This window comes from Cnephaeus nilssonii (assembly GCF_951640355.1).
Source record: "Cnephaeus nilssonii genome assembly, chromosome: 16".
Taxonomy (NCBI): Eukaryota; Metazoa; Chordata; class Mammalia; order Chiroptera; family Vespertilionidae; genus Cnephaeus; species Cnephaeus nilssonii.
Window position 1 is genome coordinate 37,609,105 of NC_137087.1, and position 24,573 is coordinate 37,633,677.

Consider the following 24,573-nt stretch of genomic DNA (forward strand, 5'->3'; position numbering starts at 1 on the left):
TTATCAAGCCTCTTTAATCTTTCTGTCTGCCTTTCATGACATTAACATTTTTTAAAAATATAGGCCATTTGTTTTGTAAAAAGTTTCCCAATGTGGGCTTATTTTATATTTCCTCATGATTAGAGTTAGGTTATGCATTTTTGGCAGAAATACCACCTAAGTGATATCCCAACCTTCTAAGTGCATCACCTCAGCAGGTACATAATGTCTGCTCACATCACTAATGACATTGAATTTGGTCACTTGGTTTAGGTAGTATCCAACAGATTTCTTCACTGGAAAAGTCCCTTTTTCCCTTTGTAATTTAGAAATAGTCTGTTGAGAGATAGTAGGACAGCTACAAAACTATGTAACTGTCCTACTCCCCAACAAACTTTCACCTGATGGTTTTAGGATCTCTGGAAATTCTTGCCTGAATCCATTTATAACGATGGTGGTTGCAAAATGGTGATTTTCTAACTTTTGTTCTTTATATATTTACTAGAGGCCTGATGCACAAAATTCGTGCAAGGGGCTCGGCCCTTGCAGCCGCGATGGCTTGCCTCGGCCCTCGTAGCCCTGGCTTTGTCCGGAAGGTCATCTGGAAGGATGTCCGGAAGGACGTCTGGAAGGTCGTTCGGCTGTCTAGTCTAATTAGCATATTACGCTTTTATTATTATAGACTAGAGGCCCAGTGCATGAAATTCATGCACAGGGGGTCCCTCAGCCCGACCTATACCCTCTCCAATCCGAGAGCCCTCAGGGCATGTCCTGCTGATGGCTTAGGCCCGGTCCCTGTGGTTCTCTGCTCTCTGCGGGGCTTGCCTGCTCCACACTATAGCGATGGGCAAGCAAGCCCTGCTGGGTGCTGCCTGCAGCTGTGCTTGTCTGCTCCCGGGTCGCCGCGGCAACAGCCAAGCAGGCCCTCTGGGTGCTACCTGCAGGCCCACTTGCCTGTTGTGGGTTGCCAGCAGCTATGGCCAAGCAGGCCCTACTGTCTGCTGTCAAGCTGGCCGCTGGACCCACCCCCAGGCCCACCCTGAGGTTGCCTGTCCAGCCCTGCCTGGCTCCCCGGGCCCCACAGCAACTGCGGCCACTGGGGTCTGGCCCTGCCTCCGTCTTTGGCCCTTGAAGCAGCCTCGGCAGAGGCCCTCCCCCAGTGCAGGTGCATGGAGGCGGGTCCGGGTGCCGCTGCCGCTGCCGCCGCCACCCCAGACCCGCAAACACTGAGGGGTCTCTCCGGGGGCGGCTGAGGCAGCGGCGGCGGTGCCCGGACCCGCCCCCATCAGCGTTCGCGGGTCTGTGGGCGCCACCACCACTGCAAACGCTCCCACCCGCGAATGCTGAGGGGTCTCCCCTCAGCAGCGACGATCCTGCCATTGAGAGGCCACCCCGAGTCCCGCACCCCAGCCTCCCGCTGCCCAATCGTGGGCGTAGGGGAGTGATGATTATTTGCATATTACTCTATTATTAGATAGGATAAGTTGGCGTTCTCTTATAAAGAAGAGCTTTTGCTGCCCTAGCTGATTTGACTCAGTGGATAGAGCTTTGGCCTGCGGACTGAAGGGTCCCAGGTTCAATTCTGGTCAAGGGCACATGCCTGGTTGCGGGCTCAATCCCCAGTGAGGGGTGTGTAGGAGATAGCCAATCAGTGATTCTCTCTCATCCATGTTTCTATCTCTCTCTCAAGTCAATAAAAATATATCTCCCTTCCTCTCTGAAATCAATAAAAAAATTTTTAAGAAAAAAGAAGAGCTTTTGCTTTACCCATTTGTTTATTTCCTTATTCTATCTAAGAAAGAGGGGATATGCTAATTGACCATCACTCTGATACAAAGATGGCTGCACCCATAGCTGAGGCCAAGTTCCCATAAGGAGCTTTAACGAGCAATCAGCAGGGACCTGAGGCTATGCCCTCCCCCAACCCCATGGGGCTTGACAGGGGACCTCAGGCCGCACCCCCCATCCGGCAGGGCTTGACAGGGGACCTCAAGGTGTGCTTCCCGTCCTGGTGCTGGACGAAGGGACCTCAGGCTGCTCCCCCCGCCCCAGCGCCAGGCCCGGGGACCTCAGACCGCACCCCCCCCACCTGGTGGGGCTTGATGGGGGACCTCAGGCTGCGCCCCCTGCCCCAGCACCGGGCCAGGGGACCTGAGGCTGTGCTCCCCTGCCTGGCTGGGCTTGCCAGGGGACCTTAGGCCATGTCCCCCACCCAGCGGGGCTTGACAGAGGACCTCAAGGTGCACCCCCAGTGCTGGGTCGGGGGAACTCAGGCCACACCCCCCACCAGGTGGGGCTTGACAGGGGACCTCAGGCCGTGCCCCCCACTCAGCGGGGCTTGACAGAGGACCTAAAGGCAAATATCTAAAGAGAAATATCTAATCCCAGGAGTAAGAAATATTTTTTGTACGTTCACAATGCTTCTGAAATTTTAATTGTGTATGAATCACCTGGGGCCCCAGTTTCTGCATCCTATCAAGCTCCCTGGTGATACTGATGCTGATGGCCTGTGGACTGCAGCTGAAGTAGCAAAGATGTAGAGTCTGCAGGCTGATCCGGAAGACTTAAAACCTGTCTTGCTTTATTAGGATGAAAATTTTGCCTCATTTACATAGAAGAGACTCATCTTTTGAAGTATATGAGCTCTGGTAGGCAGGGGGGGAGAGAATAGCCACACCCAGCTACTTAATTCTCAGAAACCATGATAATGAGGTGGGTTGTATTCCCCTCCCTCAGGCTTGTTTTTACATTTTCCTAGAAATCCTGACCTTTCTGCCTCCAGGTCCTGACCCCTGGGACCAGGGGAAATAGTGACACCCAGAGCAGAGGATGCGTCTCTACTAGCACTCTCCATTGGTCAGACCGAGCTTTAGTGATATCTGGGCAAGGTGGGGGTGCGGGGAGGGGGGGGGAGTGGGTGGGGGGGAAGACAGGCAATTTGAGCTCTCTTCATCAAAAAATAAGTGTTCAATGTTTTTGCTCTGTGGGAATTACGAGCTTTCTGTCATTGGCAGAGTTCAGTTGCTTTTGGGCAAATAATTTTCTCTTTCCCTTTTAAAGCCATTTCTAGACAGATTGTTGCTGGCATGCCGGCATCTGCAGTTTGCGACCACTACATTCATAAAAATTCCAAATGTACATGGTGTTTTGCATTGCTTGGTGATCTTATTTAATCTGTTTACATTTTAATCAGTAATCCTTTTTATTTCCTTACATAATTTCCTTTACCCATCTGTCATCTGACTTTTACATGTTCCCTTACTTCATTCTATTAAAAATGGATGGGGTCTTATAGAAGAAAACTTTACAATCAAGGGAATCCTTCTGTGGAGGTCTCAGAGGACACATTAGAAATCAGAGGATACCCACCCAGCTGGCATGGCTCAGTGGTTGAGCATCGACCTATGAACCAGCAGGTCACGGTTCGATTCCTGGTCAGGGCACATGCCTGGGTTGCAAGCTCGATCCCAGTCAGGGGCATGCAGGAGACAGCCAATCAATGATTCTCTCATCGTTGGTGTTTCTTTCTCTCTCTCCCTCTCTGAAAGCACTAAATATATATATATATATATATATATATATATATATATATATATATATATATACACACACACACATATACATACACACACACACACACACACACACACACATATATAAAGAAATCAGAGGATACCTGATGTTATGGACTGAATGTTTGTGTCCCTCCCAAATTCATGTTGAAATCCTGCTACCTTGTATGCTGTCCTTAGGAAATAGGCCTTTAGGAGGTCATTAGGAGTAGATAGTCATAAGGGTGGCATCCTCATGAAAGGAGACCTTGCTACATCTACTCTGCTCTTGGCCACATGAGGTTACAGCAGTAGTCTGCTATCTGCAGTTTGGAAGAGGGTTCTCACGACCACCCAACCATGCTGGCACCCTGATATAGGACCTCCAGCCTCCAGGACTGTGAGAAACCAATTTCCGTTGTTCGTAAGCCCCCCCTCCCCCAGCGTATGACATTTTGTTACAGCAGCCTGGACTGACTGAGACAGCTGTTGAGGTAAAATTATGTAACCATCCTAGTTCAGCAGCTACTAGTGAGCCCTGGAGAGTGAAGGAGTGTGGAACCAACCAGCGGTGCACACACCAACTCATGTAACTGCATCTGGAAGATTTCCAAAATGAAGGTTCTGTTTGTGTGTGTTTGTTTTAATCTCTACCGTTTGTATGTTTTGCGGTTTCTAGCATCTAGATAGATAGCTGATAATAGTATTAAACTTGGGTCGAGCGTGGGCAGTGTCTGACTTATGAATGAACGATTCACAGCTTTCCGTGCCCCAGTGCTTTCTCCGCTCCCCTTCCCTCCAGCTGCCCTGGCCCCACCGCCCTGCTGAGGGGTGCTGGGCACTCTCCCCCTTTCTGCAAAGACTCTACAGCCCTTCTCTGCCAGGGAGTGCGGAGCTCTTGTGATCCCTTTCTTTCTTTCTTTTTTTAAATTTCTTTATTGATTAAGGTATCACATATTTGTCCTCATCCCCCCATTCCCATCCCACACCCCTCCCCACGGATGCCCCCACCCCCCTGTTGTCCTTAACCGCTGGTTAGGCTCATATGCTTGCACACAAGTCCTTTGGTTGATCTCTCCCCTTTACCCTCACCCTCCCCTACCCTCCCTCTGAGGCCCGACAGTCTGATCCATGCCTCCTTGTTTCTGGGTCTGTTCTTGTTCATCCGTCTATGTTGTTCATCTTTTCCCCGAGATGAGGGAGATCATGTGCTATTAGAAATACACTTATAAGAACCGAAAATGAGACAAGCAATAATGGTTATGGTGACAGGCAAATGAATCAGTCTGTAGTGAGTTTCTTTCTGGGCCAACAATTCTTTTGAGACCCGATTTCAATGTCCAACAGTTCCTTATGTATACATGTCAGCACTGACATTACAGTTCTGGATGGTGGACAAATGGTGGTAATGCAGGTCCAACTCTCTCTGGTTTGGTCCTGGGCAACCTGCAGTGATGCACAGCTGCTAACTGCTAGTATGGGAAGGCCACGTCAGCGTCTTCCGTCTCTGGACTGCTTCTCTTCTGTCTTCATGGCTGGAGTAGTCCTGTCGATTCCTCTCTGTTGCTGGAATCCACATGGTCTCGGAGTTGTTTTCTGAAAATATACAAACATATTCTTGACCAAAAGTTAATAAAGGAATATTTTCTATAAATTTGACTTGGGATCCTGTTTCATTTTTTGCCCATTTCATGATTTTCCTCTGGCTTGTTTTGACACCTTGTGTGTTTTTCATGGGTGTCTTGCTTTTAGCCTTACAATTAATTTTCTAAAGTATTAATTTTCTAGATGTAATTTACTTACAGGGTATTTTTCCTTACATGATATTCTTCTACTATCCCCTCCTTTTTTGATTTAAAGTTAGGAGGCTTTTGAAAATTTTATAATGTCCCTTTCTTGATCGCAGCACATGCCTAGTGCTCATGGAACTGTGTGGAGTTAGGAGGGGTTTTATTCTCCCTCTCCGAGTAATGTGTGTGTGACATAGCCGCACTCTGAAAACATTACTTCTAAAACCTCTCCGGGAAATCTCCTAGTTAGATGCATAAACAAGGAGATGCCTTCCATGTTTTCTTTGTTAGAAGATGCCACCTGAAGATTTCTGATATCAAACTGCAATAATGGGCCTGGCCTGGTGAGAGCTGATTGCCCCACAGAGGTTTCATGGTTGCTATAGAAGCGCGGGGCCGGCAGAACCGGTGGTCTGTGCAGGCCACTGTTAGGTTCTCAGGAGTGTGGCCATGGCGGGGGGCCGGGCCTCTGTGGGAACAGAAAGGCTGTCTCAATGCCTTGAGTGCGAGGCACCTGGTACCAGTTAGACCACACCTCTTTCTGCTGTTCTCTCTTTAAAAAAAGTCACTGAAAATCAGAAATGTTTCAGGATCGGACACAGATCTCTATGTATCTTTATAACCTCTCAAAACTGTGTGCAAAATCTGGCCGTAGTAGTTAGCAAGTTTCCTCTATTCTCTGTTTCTGATGTACAAGAATATCATTCTGACATTGAAAAATTCTCAGACAGGCGAGCTGCTTCACACACAGGTGCACACACAGGCACACACATGCACACACGCGCACACACCTCGGGAGGACTATGGTGGCATCCTTCACAGTGCCCCACACAGTGTTTAACATGTAGGTACTAGGAAGCGTTCGCTAAATAAATGATCCAAAGCAAAAAGGAATGGCAACTGGGCACATTTTCTTTTCATTTCCCATCTTACTAGCTTTTTCAAAACCACATTTTGACTCCACATTACATTTCCAGGGCTGCATTTGAACACATGTGCATAGGCTGACTGGCTATATCCAAACACAGAAGTGCCCACTTAGTTGACGTGCCTAACTGGGGGGATTGGGTGGGAGGTTGCGGAGTGCTCTGGAAGTTACGTGCGCCGTTAATTTTACACAAAGAGTCTCGAGATGATGTCTTAGAGGGTCACTCCATGACGGTACGCCGCATTAATTTTACTTACCGTGTGGCCATAGGGGATACTCTAACTTCAGGCAGCAGTTACTGACGTGAGCGGAGCCCTCTCTGTCCCTGCCTTCAGGTCCCACCTGCACTGATAGAGAACATGAAACACCAATACTGACACTGATGCTGGTTAAACAGCAGGCGCTCTCATCTCCCGCAGGGAAGACTCAGAGGAGGGGAAAAGGCTGGAAGGAGGAACAGGTTGGGAAGATGTGGAATTGTGTAATAATGGATGTTAATGATGAGGAGGGAGGGCATTCCACTCCTTGGGAAGCAGTATAAGCAAAGGCTAGAGGTTGGTGTTCACCTTGAGTTTGCGGGACCGTGAGGAGCCTGGTCTAGTTGTGGAGCAGAGGTTCGGAGTTGGAAAGCGTGGAGATAAGGTGCCAGGCCCCGGGGGCGTTGCCGCAGATCAGAGTGGTCTGGAAGGCGGTGGGACGGCACAGGGACCGTCCTGGAGCCGCTTCGCTGGGTTCCACTCCTGCCTCGATTCGCCATGAGCTGCGTGATCTAGGTTGTCATACAAGCTCTCTGTGGCATGGTTTCCTCGTGTGTAAAGCGAGGACAAGGATTTTATTTGTCTCGCAGGGTTGCTGTAGGGAAAAAAAGAAACAAGAATCACGTAAATCTCTTAGCACAGAGCTGGGTACTTGCTAGAGGTCCTCACATCCTGATTACGAGGCAAGGGAAGGGAGCAGAGGCAGCTTTGCTTTAGGAAGCTGACTTTGATATGGAGGGCGGGTTTCCATTTGTTGGAAACTTCATGGGCTGGATCTTCAGGAGGCTCTGTGGCGATGCCTTTTACCTGGATGGAGCTGAAGACAGGAATTTAGAGGTGTCACCACCACTTCCGGACTCCACAGGAGGGGACAGGAACGTGGACAGGGTGATGTGTTGAGGTCTGTTTTCACGTCTCCATTTCACAGATTCTAAGAATGATCATGCTTGACCGTCATTCAGGAATGATTTGGTCAACGTAATTAGCAGTGTTTCTTAATAGCCACAGAGAACTCGCATGCTGGTCAGTGAGAGGAAGTGAGTTATTGGGCCAGAAGTAACTGGAAGTTTGTTTGCTTGCCTTCTTGTTTCTTGGTTAACATCTTATATTTTGTGCCCAGAGACTGCTGTGCTGACAGGGATGAGATAGAGAACTGAACCTGAATGAACGGAAATGGAAAATAACGATGACTCTCCCTGTAAGAATGGTGGTGCCTGCCTTAGATAACAGGTGCATGCTAATTCCGTTGTGTTTACCCTTTGTGTGGATAAGAAAATGGGTGGCACCTCTCCATATAAAAACAGGAATTCTTTTCAGACCTTTCCTCGAAGGTTTTTTTTTTTTAAACTATGCGATTTTGAGCTGAAAGGAACTCGTATTCATCCAGTAGGAGGTTTGAATTTTTAGTAAGCTTTTGTCTTTGTAAAGATATGAGTAAGTTGTACCTCAGTCCTATCTTCATGGTGGAAGTTGTATGACCGTTTCTTTTTAAAAATATATTTTATTGATTTTTTACAGAGAGGAAGGGAGAGGGATAGAGAGTTAGAAACATTGATGGGAGAGAAACATCGATCAGCTGCCTCCTGCACACCTCCTAATGGGGATGTGCCCGCAACCCAGGTACATGCCCTTGACCGGAATCGAACCTGGGACCTTTCAGTCCGAAGGCCGACGCTCTATCCACTGAGCCAAACCGGTCAGGGCTGTATGACCATTTTTATAGCACAAGCATTATAATACATGAAGAAATAGCATCTTCAACGGATAACATTACCAAACACATTTTTGTTTTTTTGTTTATCACAGTAAGTTTTACTTCCTAAGGTCTGCTTGTCTACACTTTGAGTCTGAATACTATAGATGTTTCCATATACGGTATGGAGTGTCCATATGTACCATTTAAATGGTTTCAAGGGTCAGGACTTATAAATGCTAATAGTTCTGGTATAGCGCTCCAAAGATAATGCCATGCATTTACTGACATTAATTGTTAATTAAGTCTTGATGTCTGTGTCTTATAAACAGAAAAGTGAGTGTGGCTGTACTGTTAAAACATATCTCTCTGCACTGGCCACTGTTGCTCAGAGGTTAGAGCATCAGCCAGTGCATCAAAGGGCCTAGAGTTCCATTCCCAGTCAAGGGCACATACCTGGGTAACACATACCTGGGTTACACATACCTGGGTTGTTAGTTCCATGTCTGCCCCAGTCGGGGTAGGTGCAGAAGGCAGCCAATCAATGTATCTCTCTCACATTGATGTTTCTCTCTCCCTCCCTCTCTATTTTCCTCCCTCCCTCCCTTCCTCTCTCTAAAAATCAATGGAAAAAATGTCTTTGGGTGAGGATTAACCAAAAAAAAACCCAACCCCCCCCAAACATATATCTCTCTAGTTCTTAGTACATGTGGTCTTGAAAATATACTGTCATATGCATGGATATATATGTATATATGTACTATACATTTATGCATATATGTATCAGTAATCTCTGTAACTGTTCAGCTAAACATAGCACATATTAGTTCTGTGCCAGATAGTGTAAGTATTCATGGATATGAGGTTCCTCTGAACTGATTCAAAAGAATATGTAGAATTACGTGCAGTGTAAAGGGTACTCCCCCACTTCAGCGTGCAGTTCTGCTGCTACTGCTGCTGCTGCTCCATCCCTGCCGTGTCATCCATGGCATCTTCTCTCTGTGTATCTGTGTCTTCACGTGGCATTCTCCCTGGCTGTCTGTCTCCTGTTTTTACAAGGACACTAGTCCTATTAGATGAAGAGCCCAACTACGCTAGTCTGACCTCATCGTAACTTAATTATACTGTCAAAGACTTTATCTCCAAATAAGGTCACTATCACAGGTACCAGGGGTTAGGACTTCAACAACATGTTTGTGGTTTTTTTTTTTTGGGGGGGGGACACAACCCATAACAGGCATGTAGAATAAATCTGTGCAATATTTAACATGTAATAAACATGTGTGTGAAGTATGTGTGTTTAATGTGGCATATTGAAACAATGAACTTAATCAGAGTACAGGTGTGTGAAACATTCACATTGTTGTTGAGTATGGGTATTAAAAATGTCAACTTTTAAAAGCTGTCTTCTACATATTCACTGTTATTAATGACTAGTTTATTATTTGATACTTCTAAAGTGAATTAACTTATACACCGAGTGGCCAGATTATTATGATCTCTGAACGCATAATAATCTGGCCACTCAGTGTATATCCTATGTAATAAAAGGCTAATATGCAAATTGTCCCCTCAACCAGGAGTTCGACCAGCAGGCAGGCCGGCCAACCACCCATGTCCCCTCCCCCTGGCCAGGCTGGCTGGACCCCACCCATGCATGAATTCATGCACCGGGCCTCTAATACACACACACACACACACACACACACACACACACACACACACTCACACTCACACACTCACACACTGAGTGGCCAGATTATTATGCGTTCAGAGATCATAATAATCTGGCCACTCAGTGTATAACATACAGTGTTCAATCAGGTACTCATGCCTTTGCTTGTAAGTTCAGTTTCTAATTACAAAAATTATTTCCTTTTCTGGTAGAAATGAGCACCCCACTTAAAACTTTAGACTTCGCTGGTAAAAGGGATTAAAGAATAAATTGTTCGGGAAATACTGTAAAGGAAATGGTGATCTACTAATTTATAATCATCAACTTCCAATTAACTCCCTTGTCAGTATATGTGATAAGCATCATCCTTCTAAATTTTTTAGGAAGTGAAGTATCATTATAAATTGTTTAAATCAAGAACAATTCTTGACAAACCTTATTTTTTAAAAAAATAAGTTAATACATGTAATTACCTCTCTCCCTTGGATTTTTTTCTGCAGTGTCTTAAGTTAGTAAATTAAAATGCTGAATATCAAAAGCCCCTCATTTGTAACTCAACAATATAGGTAGTGAATGGACCTCAGTCTGATCACTTGTATGAAAAGTCTACTTGGAAACTCTTTTACCCTCTTCACAGATTATTCTTGATTTGCATAAAACAGTCATCCAAAAATCTAGAAGGGGAGAATATTGTCACATCAATTGTCTTTGATTGCATAAATTCCTTTCAAGCATCAGAGAATTAAAAGCATCCTTTTTGTCTCCTTAGTTTGTCAGGTCACGTCTAGTTCTCATAGCTGCAGCTTTCTTATTTCAAGTGTGTCCTCTCTTGTTGCAGCTGCGATCCTTCAGAGGAGAGGAGATGGTGAGTTCTCACCACTCTGTCCTCCAGGGCCTCTTCTCAGCCCAGGACGCAGTGAGGCTGCTGAGGCTGGCCACAGTGAGGCTGGAGCGGACATACACATGCCTCCAGCCTGACTTCCCAGGCCAGGCCAGGCCAGCGTATCTCTAAGTGAGCAGATAGCTTACCCCTTGAAGCCCTGTGTTTTCTCTAGACCACAATTCTAGAATCTCAGGTAGAATGGGAAAACACTTTCTCTTTAAATGCCACTAAGACTGTTTGGTGTCTTGAAGGCAGAGGTGAGAGACAAAGCCTACTCCTTGGCAAACAGGAGAGAATGTTTCGGTTTAATACCCCCTTTCTCTTTGTTGGTAGACTGTCTCCATGGTGACATAGGAGAAAGATAAGATCGTGGCAGCCCTAACCGGTTTGGCTCAGTGGATAGAGCGTCAGCCTGCGGACTCAAGGGTCCCAGGTTCGATTCCGGTCAAGGACATGTACCTTGGTTGCGGGCACATCCCCAGTAGGGAGTGTGCAGGAGGCAGCTGATTGATGTTTCTCTCTCATCGATGTTTCTGACTCTCTATCCCTCTCCCTTCCTCCCTGTAAAAAATCAATAAAATATATTAAAAAAAAAAAAGATCGTGGCAGACCTTTACAATGAAGAATCAAAGATGGTTTCTAATTCTCTGAGCCATTTGATGATGGTGATGGTGGGGAGGAGGAGGATACCACCCCCTTTTGGTAGTTAAGCTATTGGAATTGTAGAAGTGATCGACCCTGGGCTACAGGAAGCTTCTAATTGCTGTTGTCTATGCTCGTTCACAGAGATCATCTCCAGGTCAGGGACTGGCACACTATCCCAAGGGCCAAATCTGGTTCACTGTCTGTTTCTTAAATAAAGTTTCTTAGAACACAGCTACATACGTTCCTTTATATACAGTTTTTGGTAGCTTTTGCCCCATATGGGCAGAGTTGAATAGTTGGAACTATGGTCCATAAAGCCTAAAATTTTTACCATCTCACCCATTACAGATAAAATTTGCTGACCCCTACTTTAGGTAATGTTTCATAATTGTGCAACTATATAATTGAAGAATTTCAAGGCCTGTTAGAGATTATGTACTTCAAGTCTAAAGCGATTTTATAGAGCGGCAGGTCAAAGCTCATGAAATGACTTGCCAAGGGTCTTACTGTTTGTTGGTGATTTTCTTTTACTTTTTCTAAAAGAGAAGATTTTGGGAGCAGTTGGGTTCTCAGCGGCGTGGAAACTTGTGGGCGCTGACAGGCTGCGGCCGAAACTCTGCAAAGAAGGTGCAAAGAGGTTGGCAGCTTCGGTTGAAGCACATCTAGCCCAGCGGCGGAGGCTGCAGCAGCTCGGAGTCATGAGCCAGAGCTGCGAGCAGAACTCCGTTCTGCTGCCAGAAGTGGAAGTGCTCGTGGATCTGGGAAATCTGCAAGGCATACCCCTGCAAGGTCTCGCTCCAAGGAAGATTCCAGACGTTCCAGATCAAAGTCCAGGTCCAGATCTGAATCCAGGTCTAGATCCAGAAGAAGTTCTCGAAGGCATTATACAAGATCACGATCTCGGTCTCGCTCCCATGGACCATCCCGTAGCAGGTCTTATAGTCGAGATTATCGGAGGCGTCATAGCCACAGTCATTCTCCCATGTCTACTCGCAGACGTCATGCCGGGAATTGGAGAGGGTAGAAGGGAGGGGGAGAGACAGAGGGAGAAAAACATCGATGTGAGAGAGACACATCCACTGGTGGCCTCCCGCACACGCCTCGACCGGTGCCGGTGATCAAGCCTGCAACGGAGGCAAATCCTGATCCCAACTGTTGTCTTGGAGTATTTGGATTGAGCTTGTACACTACAGAAACAGATCTAAGAGAAGTATTCTCTAAATATGGCCCCATTGCTGATGTGTCTATCGTATATGACCAGCAATCTAGATGTTCAAGAGGATTTGCCTTTGTATACTTTGAAAATGTAGATGATGCCAAGGAAGCAAAAGAGTATGCCAATAGAATGGAACTTGATGGACGTAGAATCAGAGTTGATTTCTGTATAACAAAAAGACCACATACCCCAACACCAGGAATTTATATGGGGAGACCTACCTGTGGCAGCTCACGCCGTCGTGATTACTACGAATCAAGGCTATGATGATCGGGACTACTATAGCAGATCATACAGAGGAGGTGGAGGAGGATGGAGAGCTGCTCAAGACAGGGATCAGATTTACAGAAGGCGGTCACCTTCTCCTTACTATAGTCGTAGAGGATATAGATCACGTTCCAGATCTCGATCATATTCACCTCGTCGCTGTTAAAGCATGAAATGGAAGGCTTTCTGAAATCTACCTTAGAGTTTGGATATTGTTTGTGGACAATATTTTTTGTCTCCTGTTTAAAAAGTGAACAGTGCCTAGTGAAGTTAGGTGACTTTTACACCTTTTATGATGACTACTTTTGGTGGAGTTGAAATGCTGTTCTCATTCTGCATTTGTGTAGTTTGGTGCTTTGTTCCAAGTTAAGTGTTTTCAGAAATGTATGTTTTGCATGTATTTTTTTACAGTCTAAATTTTGACTGCTGAGAAGTTTTTATTGTACAAAACTTCCTTTAAAGGGCTTTTCTACTGAATCCAGGGTGTATTCTGAAGATCGAAGCCTGTGGGTAAAATGCTACCAAATGGCAAAAAGCAACAATAAAGTTTTATTTTTACTTTTCTTTCTAACATCAGTGCTTAGCAGAATTGTTCAGACTAGGTTGTCAATAGTAAATTTGAAGACAAAAATGTTCATTTTCCTTTAGTCCATGGAACTTACCATACTTAATATACCTGCAACTAAATATTAAAAATTATGCTCTGTAACTCAGTACTGCTAGTATTAGAACTAATGATCTTTCAATACAACAAATGCTTAATGCTTATATTAGTGTGAATTTGTCAGTGTTTATGTAATCTGTATTATATAGCAGGGAAAGAGTGGCACAATGTATGGCTTTAAAAGGTTATTTCTCAATGATGGTATTTCAAGTGGTTATCAGCAAGTGACAATACAAATGTACTCTTGTTCTAGCTTTTAGACTACATGAAAGAAACTGGATGCTTCAGAATTTGGAGAAAGAAACACTACTGTGTTGTGGATGAAATGAAGACTGCCTGTTCATTTTTTAAATATTATTTTAGGTCCTTTGCATACCAGAGGAGGCCCAGTTTCACTCAAATGTTTTGAGAACTGTGTTAAATAAATGCAAATGAAAAGCAAAAAAAAAAAAAAGAGAGAGAGAGAGATGATTTTTTCCCCCATAACTTTTTTTTATTTCAAGATACACAGAACAAAAAATTCATCATTTAATCATTTTGTGTGTACAGTTTAGTGGCATTAAGTACAACAATATGAATATATTGGTACAACAATATGAACAAATTGCTCGTAATATGAACATATTGTTGTACAACCATCACCACCATTCTTCTCCAGGACTTTGTCATCTTCCCAAACTAAAACCCTATACTTTAATGCTCTGTTCCCCCTGCCCCAGTCCCTGGAACTTCCATTCTACTTTCTGTCTCTATGAATTTGACTACTCCAAGTACTTCATATAGGTGGGGTCATATAGTAGTTGTCCTTTTGTGACTGGCTTACCCATAACATTTTTAGTTGAAGGAAACATGCTTTACAGAAACAGGAAAAGTCCAGCCTTGTCCCTGACTGATTCACCACTGGATTTAGTCCAGAGTAAGCTGATCAAATTTTCTAATGTCCTCAGCTCTAAAATGATACATCTTTTCCTAAAGAATACAACACAATATCATGATGTTAGTCAACTAAAATTACAAAGGAAGATCTCAAAATTTAAGTGGAATAGTCACAAAATATTAACTTTGCAGCTCAGGTATGTGCTTCCGGTATTTTGGTATTATTTGTGAGAATACAAAATAATACTCATAAAGTGACTTTGGGAATCCGAGCCAAAGATGAAGGGTGATAACTCTGGTCTCATGACCCACTCCTGGGTAGGATCAAGCATACTTCTCTGGTGACTAGTTCTGAGTTTGTCAAGTTCAGTGTCTTCCTGTCCAAGACAGTGTTGCCTACACATTGTCCACATCTTGTGCTTTGTACTTCCCTTTTGTGAGCTTCATACTCTCCCTTCTTTTTCTATCTACACAAAGTTATTTCAGACAGGGTAGAATAGAATTGATTACATTTTAGGTTACTATGTCACATTTAAGTTCTGCCTTTCTAAGACTACACCCAGGTCACTCAGCTGGAGTTCTGAGTGTTCATAAAACTCTTTAGACTCCCAGGGACATGCTATTTCCTGGTTTCAACCTGAGATGAGTAATTTAAGCCATGCTTTTCATATTTTACTCAGTTTGCACTTAGAGATAAACTTACTGTGAAATTCTTGTAGAGGGAGGAAGGGCACCTGGCAGGAAAGTTAGGTGACCAAATGCTGCCTCCATGTACTTCTTAAAAGAAAATAAATTGTACTGAGGCATTTGTCTAAGTATTTGTTGACCATCAGGCCTTAAATTATATCCTATTTTTATTGCTGTTTTGTCCCAATAGCAGGAAAGGGTATGGATATGAAATTCTTAAGATCAATCCAGCAAGCATTTGTTTGCTTACTGTGTACTAAGTGCATTACTTGTATTAGCTCCTATAATCTTCTTAAAAACTCCTGAGATTTGTACTTTTATTATATCCATTTAAGTGATGAGAAAACTGAGACCCAAAATAGTTTTTTGCCCTATGACACTTAGCCAGTAAGAGGTTGTGCCAGAATTTGAATGTGAGCAGTCTTGATTGCAAACTCAGGTTTCATTTATTTGCATGTTTCTTTGTCTGTTCATTCAACCAATATTTAATGAGCGCCTATTATGTTTTAGACTTGATCCCAGGGATACAGCAGTAATGATAAATACTTTTCCCTCACAGAGCTCATACTTCGTTAACCACTTTTCTATAAAGCCATCTTGTCTTCTCATTCATTACCTCTCCTACGATGCTTCGATGCTGGTGTTTTTTTACAGCTTCTCATTAAGGAAGGTATCAAATGAAGGTTTGGTAAATGGCAGTTTTTCCAGTCAGCTAAGATGACTTCTTTCAACAGGCAGAATTGAAGACACCATTGAAGACAAATATTGTTTCTTTCTTCTTGAACTATCAAGGACAAGTTATCACGGCATCTGAGACTATTGTAGGGCTTATCACCCTGCAGGTCAAGAATTAAGGATGTGTAGCTTATATTATTGCTACTGTCCACTGCTCTAATTTATGCCAGTTTTCTCTTAGCTTTTTCTGCAAACATATTTAAAAATCAACCAGTATCTTAGTCAAGTTGAAGACAGTATGGACATATTAACTTGCCCTTTTGTTTTCAGTAAGTTTTTTGTTGTTATTGTTGTTTTTGATCCAAGACAAAATTGTGAAGCATATTTGGTGGTTTGCCAACCTCTTTCAGATACTCTTTCTTTCATCGTTCTGGCCTCCCAGCCAGTAAAATGTTTCCGTTAATACCCTGCTAAAGTGTTATAACTAAAACCTCCTGTTCTCCTATGGAATAAGAAGTCTACTAATCCTGGTGAGCTGGGAATAGATAGCTCAAGAGATGGCTCATAAGGGCTTAATTATGACCCTGCCTGGATAATTTGCATTTTAATGGAAAACATTTCTGCTCCCCCTTCATTTGAGGGGAGTGGATAAAGATTTAACACACCAAGTCTACACCAGGCATGTCAAACCCTCTGCCGGTGGGCCGCATGCCTCGTTTATGTTTATTCAACATGCTTGGTCTACACTGTTGAACTAACCCAAATTATTAAACATTTTGGGGGAACTGGTTTTCTTTGTGTGATTTTGAATTGCTTAGTGAAATAGTTAGGTTTCCACATCTTGATTTTTTTAAATGGGTGTGATGAACGTTGGTGCAGAGGAAGGAGTACTTTCTGACCATTGCATGCCTTATTTTATGCTGTGTCCCGGACCCACTGATTGTCATGCCTGGAGTATCTCATTTGTTCTACAAACAATCTTTGGATATGTCTTAGTATCAGGACCTCTGCTGGGTGGTACTATTCCACTCTGGTGGTTCACAAAATTACCACTTAGACCTTGTATTTTTTAAAGTTTGCAATGTAAAAACAAAACAAAACAAAACAAACTTCTCAATTATCATCTCATTTAATCTTCTATATGCTCATTATAACAACATACAAGTATATAAAGAAGGTCTTCCCTGTATACCAGTGATTAAGATGATATTAATATCAATTCCATAGGAAGAACATGAAGCCAAAGGAAGTTACGGTAAGTGATTTGTCCTGACTAAAAACCACTTTCTCTTGATTGAGTCTGGGGACCTTTGTTCCAAATCTAAGCCATAGCTACCTGTAAAATCAGGACCTGTTCTCTCCCTGTGCCTAGTCTCCTTTGATACTTGAATGATTATGTTACTGAGTTTCTGTACTGTATTTGCTCCAAATGAATTTCACATCTTTTTTTTTTTTTGGGGGGGGGGGGGGGAGGTAGGACTTTTTTTTCCCTAACTTTTCTACAACCACTCCTAACTTAGAGTCATCCACATTCAGATTTGATGGAATATTCTTAGTGTCTGCATTTAAGTTATTTGTTCATTTATGATCCTCAGAGATCTAATCTGATCTCCCAGAATAACAGTTGTGGTTCTATAGTAATGTTTTAAAATATCACAGCCCTGATAATTGGAGTAAATCCAGTTTTTCCTTAGAGTCTGTACCTATTTTAGTGATAGTCTCTGTTCTTTCAGTATAAATGGAACTAGCTTCAGCCAACTGTTGACATCACAGTAAAGAAAATACAGCTAGTTTTTCTGACTCTCAAAGGGGGAAAAATTGTCGACCTGTCTCTTTAGCATAATGTATTTCAAGCACTTTGAAATATTTATTTCGCTAGTTGCACAGCCTTTCGCAGACTAATCTTGTCCCTGTACTTATGCTACTTATCTGTACCCACTTTTAGTATATTGACTTAATTTCTCTTCCTTTTTTCTGGCTTTCTCATTTAATACCATAGCTTTTGGTGTTTTACCTTGCTGACTTTGTAACTGGCAGAGTCTCAATCATATGGGACTAATTTCTTAAGCGCCCTTGGTATTCCATCTTTCAACTGGAGTTTTTGTCTTTTGATCAGGTTCCACTTAACATTTTATTAATAAATTTGGTGCATTGCTCTATAATTGTTTCTTGTGGATGAGTCTGTACTCCCTGGTGTGATTTTAATTAGTAGTCCTAGAGGCAGCCCATCCTTTGTAAAGATCCCTCTAAGAAGAAACTGAAGGAAGAAGACACAGAATACGTTTTAGATTGGGTGCAATCATTCAGCTTTTCAGTCAGTATTGATTTGAATGCCTACCATTTGCCATCCACTCTGCTGGGGATGTACAGTCAAGCACTGTGCCTACTGGGCTTACACTAGTACTTTGTCCAGACAATTGTGTCAGATAATCCAAGACAGTGTGATGTGGGACTTGAGAGAATTAGTATGAGTTGTTAGGTATGTATGTGGTGTATGTATAGTGAGGAAACTCTTAAGCAACTTTGAGGTGTCTGGGAAGGTGGCCTTTGAGATCACCTGATACCCAACAGGGTAAGTAGCAGTTGGTCAGCTTTAGCAAGGGTGGGGATATTGAGACAGGGTGCTCATTTGCAAGAAGACCCTTCTCTCTAGCCAGAGGGTAAAAAGGTTCATTATGGCTGCAGCATGAAGTTCAAGGGAGAGGCTGTGTAGAAGTGATGGGAGTCCAGAAAGGGCTTATTAAGTATTTGGCTTTATCCTAAGAACAAGGGCTTTTTTTTTTTTAAGGCCAGGGAGCAGCACGATCAAATTTGTAGTTAGAGTCCTCTGGCTGTGTGTGCTGTGGAGAATGTCTTGGCAGAGAAGAGTTGTAGGGAGACTGCTTAAGAGTTCCTTGAAGTAATGGAAAGTAGAGATGAGAGTGATCTGAACCAGGGTAGGTTAAGTGGAAGGATTCAAGAGACATTTAGCAGAGAGAGTCCTTGAGAATTATTGATTGCAGGGGAGGGCTGCATAAGAGAAAAATGAGACATGGTCAAGGGTGATTGGAAGTCTTTCAGTTCTCTGTTCCCCTCCCATTCCTCCACCATTGATTTTAGGCAAATCATAGATTTTGAGCTGTAATATCTGTAGGCATAAAATAAATACACTTGGACCCAGTAGGACACGTTAAATTTTAATCTATTCTAAAATCTCTGTAAGAAGATTTTTAGAATACAAAGGGTAGTTTTATGTGAGAGAGATTCCATGTTAAAAGACTAAATAGCATACTTAAGATATATAAAATAACTTACAAGAAAAAAGTCATATTATTTAATATTTCAGGCAAATGTAAAGATATAACCCTATTTTTTTAAATGCTATGCCATTAAACAGCAGTTCAGCAGTTCACTGATGATATATTCATTAGATAAGGAAGGAATCTGAACTTTTCAGTACAGCATTACCCACCCATTGCCCAGCCTTAATGGAAATAAAAATCTAGACATAAAACGTAAAGTAATGAAAACATTCGCTAGGTATGTAGGTAATTTCAAGTAGTTCCAAGGGTTATCAAGAGCCATATGTCGTTCCCTGGGCGAATGTCGATCAGTGCTCACATGAAACAAGTTACTGCTTTGGGATTATGCTTCTTTGGTAGGGAATCACCAGTGTCCAGTTCACTCCTAAATACCATCCACACAGCTAATTCCTGCCTTCTCTTCATCCATTCTTCTCTCCCTTTGTTCCTTTGATTTGTTTCTTACCAGACCGCCCTTCAATTCTTGGACTGGAGAAGTTCTCTTGAGAGGTGTAAAACAGTAGGGAACTGGTACCTTTCTTTTGTTCTTGGCTTTACCAAAATCAGCTCTGTGGTTATGAATTTGCCACTTTTCAGGATCTTGCTTTCTACCTCTGTAAAACGAGAAAGCTGAAGTAGATTAGTGATAAGGGGACTCCCGGCTATGATTCTTTTATCTGCCTTTTCTTTTTCCTGGCCCTGCATATCCAGTTGCTTCCAGGCCTTTGTTTACTGAGGGTCCCACTGGTACTTGAGATTTGTTATCAGAGCCACCCCTCATATTGAGGCTTCGGAGGTTTGTTACAGCCCCCACTGTCAGAACCAAGGAACTAAAGAGTGAGCTACTAGAGAGCTGCCCCAGGGGAGAAGAGGAGGCAACACAGCAGCTGAAAGTCTTATGCTTAAATGCTAAGAACCTGCAGGTAGGTCAGGAAACTTACCCCTTGGTAACATTCTCTCTTGCCTTCTCTTGTTATTATTATTTTTTAATCAGACAGATGTTTGAATTTTTTATTTTATTTTTCTTTTATGTGCTTATGCATTTTTGGCTTTTCTGGGGTGGGGGATGGGAAAGGTAGGGTGGTTGCTGAAGAGGGGAAAGAAGAGACCACTGAACATTTTTTTAAGAACCCTGCTGCCTCTAGGGACACATTTCCTTACAAAGGTTGTAATTCTTTCCTCCACCCTCAAGTCCACCATTTGCACTTTCGATTATGGCAACCCACCTCCACGTCTATTGTGGGGTGCTGCTCTATAGCATCTTTGTGACCCCCCTCCCTCTTTTGTCAATGTAAATCCTCCTAACATCCCTCCTCAAGCTCATTTCTTCAGGGAATGCTAACTAACTCCACTCAATGTTGATCACCAATCACATTTAAGCCTCCTGGACTTCATGAAATGTTATTCTTTAAAATATATACTTAAAGTAGGTTCATATGCAGAGTAGGAAAATCCCAGGTCATATTGTATATGTTGTAGTATGTATGGTAGTATCTTCCATTACATACTTTAAATACACTAGAAATAGAGTGACTTTTCACATATTGATCTGTTTAGTCTCCGAGATGAGAGATCTGAAGAGTAATCCTTCAGCTATAAAGTCATTTGACCTGACTTGTTTTTCATTCTCATTGTGATTGCTGTGAGTTATTGAAGTTGATTGACCTTGGAAATGGGCATGTTAGCTTAAAAAAGATCACCTTTGCCTTAAAAATGTGGTAATTGAATGTTTCTGAAAATGTATTGCTCCTGCAATATTACTAATGGTAATTTTTAAATGTTATGTACAGTCTACATAAGTTTAACTATAAATGGGATATTTTAAGAAGTTGTCCTGGTCTACTTTTTGGTGCATTTTAAATTTGAAATGAATCTTTGAATACCTAGATGGTTGCTGGCTTAGTGATCATTGGGTTCATTGGTTTGTCACTAGAGCCCTCTTCACAGTTGATCACTTTGGTAATAACCAAGGTGACTCCTGTCAATTGGAGGTAAAGCAAATACTTTGGAGATAAAGCAAATACTTAGCATTAATTCTCCCCTGCCTTCCACTACTGTCAAGTCCCTAACCAACCATCACTGCTCTCACTTCTACAGACGCAAAGATAATGCAATTGCAACACCTTTTCCTCTTTCTAATTCTACACAAGATTGAAAGCTGCCCTTTGCTGATTCCCTTTGTCATGTTAGTTTTAACTTTTGTTTTACGGGTGGAGATTACACTGTTTTCCCTGCTACCCTGAGATTACTGGATTGCAGTCTTCTAAGAAGCGAAGAACGAGATCTAATTGATGTTTAGCAAAATAATGGTTGTAGTAGAAATTTGTAAGTTTGTAGAATGCAGAATAGGATTGAATGACTTTGAAGAATCTTTTAATGCATGCTTTTGAATACTTTTTTTTTTTGCAATGAATGGTCCTTTGAAGATCTCAAAGTCCACTAGAAGTTATGACCCTTACAGTCATAACTATTTACCTTTCCACTAAAACCCCCACCCCCACCGTGCTCCCCAGTGCTTACATTTGTCAACAGTCATGCTGTCGGGACCCACCCCACAGTAGCAAGTTCGTTAATGATTTTTTAAAATCAGGCACAAATGAAAGAATGTCTTCATCCCCCTCTTGGCCCAGTAGAGTTCTGCAAGGTGACTCATTCTCAACACTGACCTTTGTTGCTAGACCCGCCAGGAAAACTATACCAGACATTGTTGTGATGAAAGACGGCCGGGAGGGAGGGGTTGGTGGTGGAGAGATGAACGGAGATAAAAATTTGGCCAAAGCTATGCGTCGCACAGCAGCGCGCGGCGGGACGGGCGGGGCGGCCCCGCACCTGCGTGGAGCACGGGCCCGCGGGCGTGTCGCGGGGGGCGTGGCCGGGGCGTGGCCTGCGGGCGGGGCGGGGGGCGGGACCAGGGGCGGGGCTAGTCCCTGGCGCCGGCGGTTGGAAGGGGGTGGAGTTGCCCTTGGGGGCGGCACCGGCCCTGGGCCCGAGGCCCGTCGCGCCCTATCGTGCCCGAGCCGAGTGGCCCCGCGGAGCCGGCGCGCTCCCGCCTGCAGGGGGAGGGCGGACGGGGCGGCGGGACCGGCCAGGCCTCGGCGGGCGCTGTTTCTCTTTCACTTTCCTTCCTGTGAGGCCGGCGCGCTGGCGGGCGAGGAGCGGCGGCGGCGGCGGCGGCGGCCGCTGGTAGGTATCCGGCGGGTAGGAGGGCGGCCGAGGGGCCGGGACCCCGCCGCCCCCGCGCTCCCGTCCAACTTTGGGCCCGGAGCGGGGGCAGCGCCGGCCCCTCCAGGCACCTGCCGCGGCCCGCCCCGTCTGGACCCGGAGACTCCTTCGGGGGCGGCGGCGGCGGCGGCGGCGGCCGGGGCTTGGGGGCTTCCGAGGCGCGGCCTCCCCTTCGGGGCGGACAGGGCTGCGGGCGCCCGGCCGGGGGAGGCGGGCGTCCTCCCCAGCGCAGCGCCGGCGGCCGAGCGGCGCGCCCGCGGGGCCGGGCACCTGCGGGGCGGGCGGGGCCGGCGGGGCGGAGTGTGCGTGGGGCGCCCGGGGACGTAGTGCCGGTCCCGCCGCTGGAGGACGCGGAAAAGTTCCTGCCGCCCCTGCGCTGTCACTGCACGTCCCCGCTTCCTTTCTGCCGCGGCGGCCGGGCTGTGTGGCTCCGGCTCTCCATTCCGCCCCGGGTCCGGACGTGCGCTTCCCCTTTCCGAGAACTTCTCTCACCGGGAGCTTCCTAGCAAGCCTACCTGTGGGAGAGGCGGGCCCTTAGCCCGTGTGTGTGTGTGTGTGTGTGTGTGTGTGTGTCCGCTCGGAGGGTCAGTGCCAGGCTGAAGGTCACGCCGAGCCAAGGACCAGAACCCAGAGCCCTGTCTGTCGGTGCGCTCCTGCTGCTGCCCCCGCCGCTCGGTCTTCCCGGCCTGTTTCTTGCACATTCTCAATGGCGATGACGCCTCTGACCTCCCTACTTGCTTTATGCCTACTTACCAATGAATGAACAGCCAAGATAGGAAAAAAGTCCCTGTTGACAGAATTAAATTTAGGAAATCACCTTTTTCATCCTGGTACCCTAAGAGGATACATTTGTTACAAGAAACCTTTAAAGCTTTTTTTTTTTTTTAAGTAATCTTCTGTACAAGTCAATTATGCTAAACGTGTCTGGAAAAAAAAAAGTTAATGGTTTTCAGCTTTTACTGTGTGCTCGTTGTATGTATATTGTCTCATTTAATCCTCCTCATTCTAGGAGACTGGCAGTCTTATTTTCTTTTGACAGTTTGACAAAAAAAAACAACAGACTTAGAGAGGATAAGTAACATTGCCCAGGTCAGTGGTCGGCAAACTGCGGCTCGCGAGCCACATGCGGCTCTTTGGCCCCTTGAGTGTGGCTCTTCCACAAAATACCACGTGCGGGCACGCACATACAGTGTGATTGAAACTTCATGGCCCATGCGCAGAAGTTGGTTTTCGGCTCTCAAAAGAAATTTCAATCGTTGTACTGTTGATATTTGGCTCTGTTGACTAATGAGTTTGCCGACCACTGGCCCAGGTTATATAGACATTTACTAAATTCGACCAGTTTCTAGCACAGAGTTTTGTGGTCTAATAGAGGAGATAAAGAGTGACTCTATATATAAAAGCCTAAGTAACTGTTCCACCATTGGACTAGTAGCTATGATGCGCACTGACCACCAGGGGGCAGATGCTCAACGCACAGGCATGGAAACATGGAACAGACTGATGAATCTCAGAGGGAAGGGGGCAGGGAGGGCAGGAAGAGATTAACCAAAGATCTTATATGCATACTAGAGGATTTGTGCACCAGTGGGGTCCCTTGGCTTGGCCTGCGGGGATCAGGCCAAAACCAGAAGTCTGACATCCCCTGAAGGGTCCCGGATTGCAGTGTACGAATCTGTGCACCAGGCCTCTAGTATAACTATAAATCAAAATATGTAAAAGGAGCCCTAGCCGGTTTGGCTCAGTGGATAGAGCATCAGCCTGCAGACTGAAAGGTCCCAGGTTAAGTTCCCATCAAGGGCACATGCCCAGGTTGCAGGCTCAATCCACAGTAGCGGGCATGCAGGAGGCAGCCGATCAATGATTCTCTCTCATCATTGATGTTTTTCTCTCTCCCTCTCCCTTTCTCTCTGAAATCAATAAAAATATATTTTAAAAATATGTAAAAGGAAAATGTAACAGGAAAGAATTAAGGGTTAAAAACCATGGAGAGATTACACCAAGGATAGCTTTGGAGAAGGGTTTTGAAGGATAAGTAGGCTCTAGACCTTTTTCATCTCATGGTACACATAAACTAATTACTAAAATTCTCTGGCACACCAGAAAATAGATTTTTTTGCTGATCTGACAAAGATAAATTGGTAACTTGGATTCATTCACACCAGATGGCTATTGTCATTTTTTAATTTGACAATCTAAGAGAAAAGGCAGTGCCCCTGATAAATGGTCAGGTATTGCATGTTTTAAAAATTCTTGTGGCACACCAGTGTGCCTCTTGCAGGTG

At 44.5% G+C, this 24,573-nt stretch overlaps 1 protein-coding gene across 3 annotated transcripts in view; it reads left to right on the forward strand.

The window, feature by feature from the left end:
• The window catches only part of PCGF5 (polycomb group ring finger 5), a 111,710-nt gene that overhangs the window by 28,804 nt on the left and 58,333 nt on the right, over nt 1–24,573 (forward strand). The window contains exon 1 of one of the 3 annotated variants that reach the window (XM_079793556.1): nt 22,055–22,250. The exons of 1 other annotated variant lie outside the window; for it this stretch is intronic. The gene's annotated coding sequence lies outside the window, so the exon portion shown is untranslated. Of the gene's footprint in view, nt 1–22,054; nt 22,251–24,573 lie in introns of those variants that run through there. One more of the 3 variants, XM_079793554.1, reaches the window with a different exon arrangement.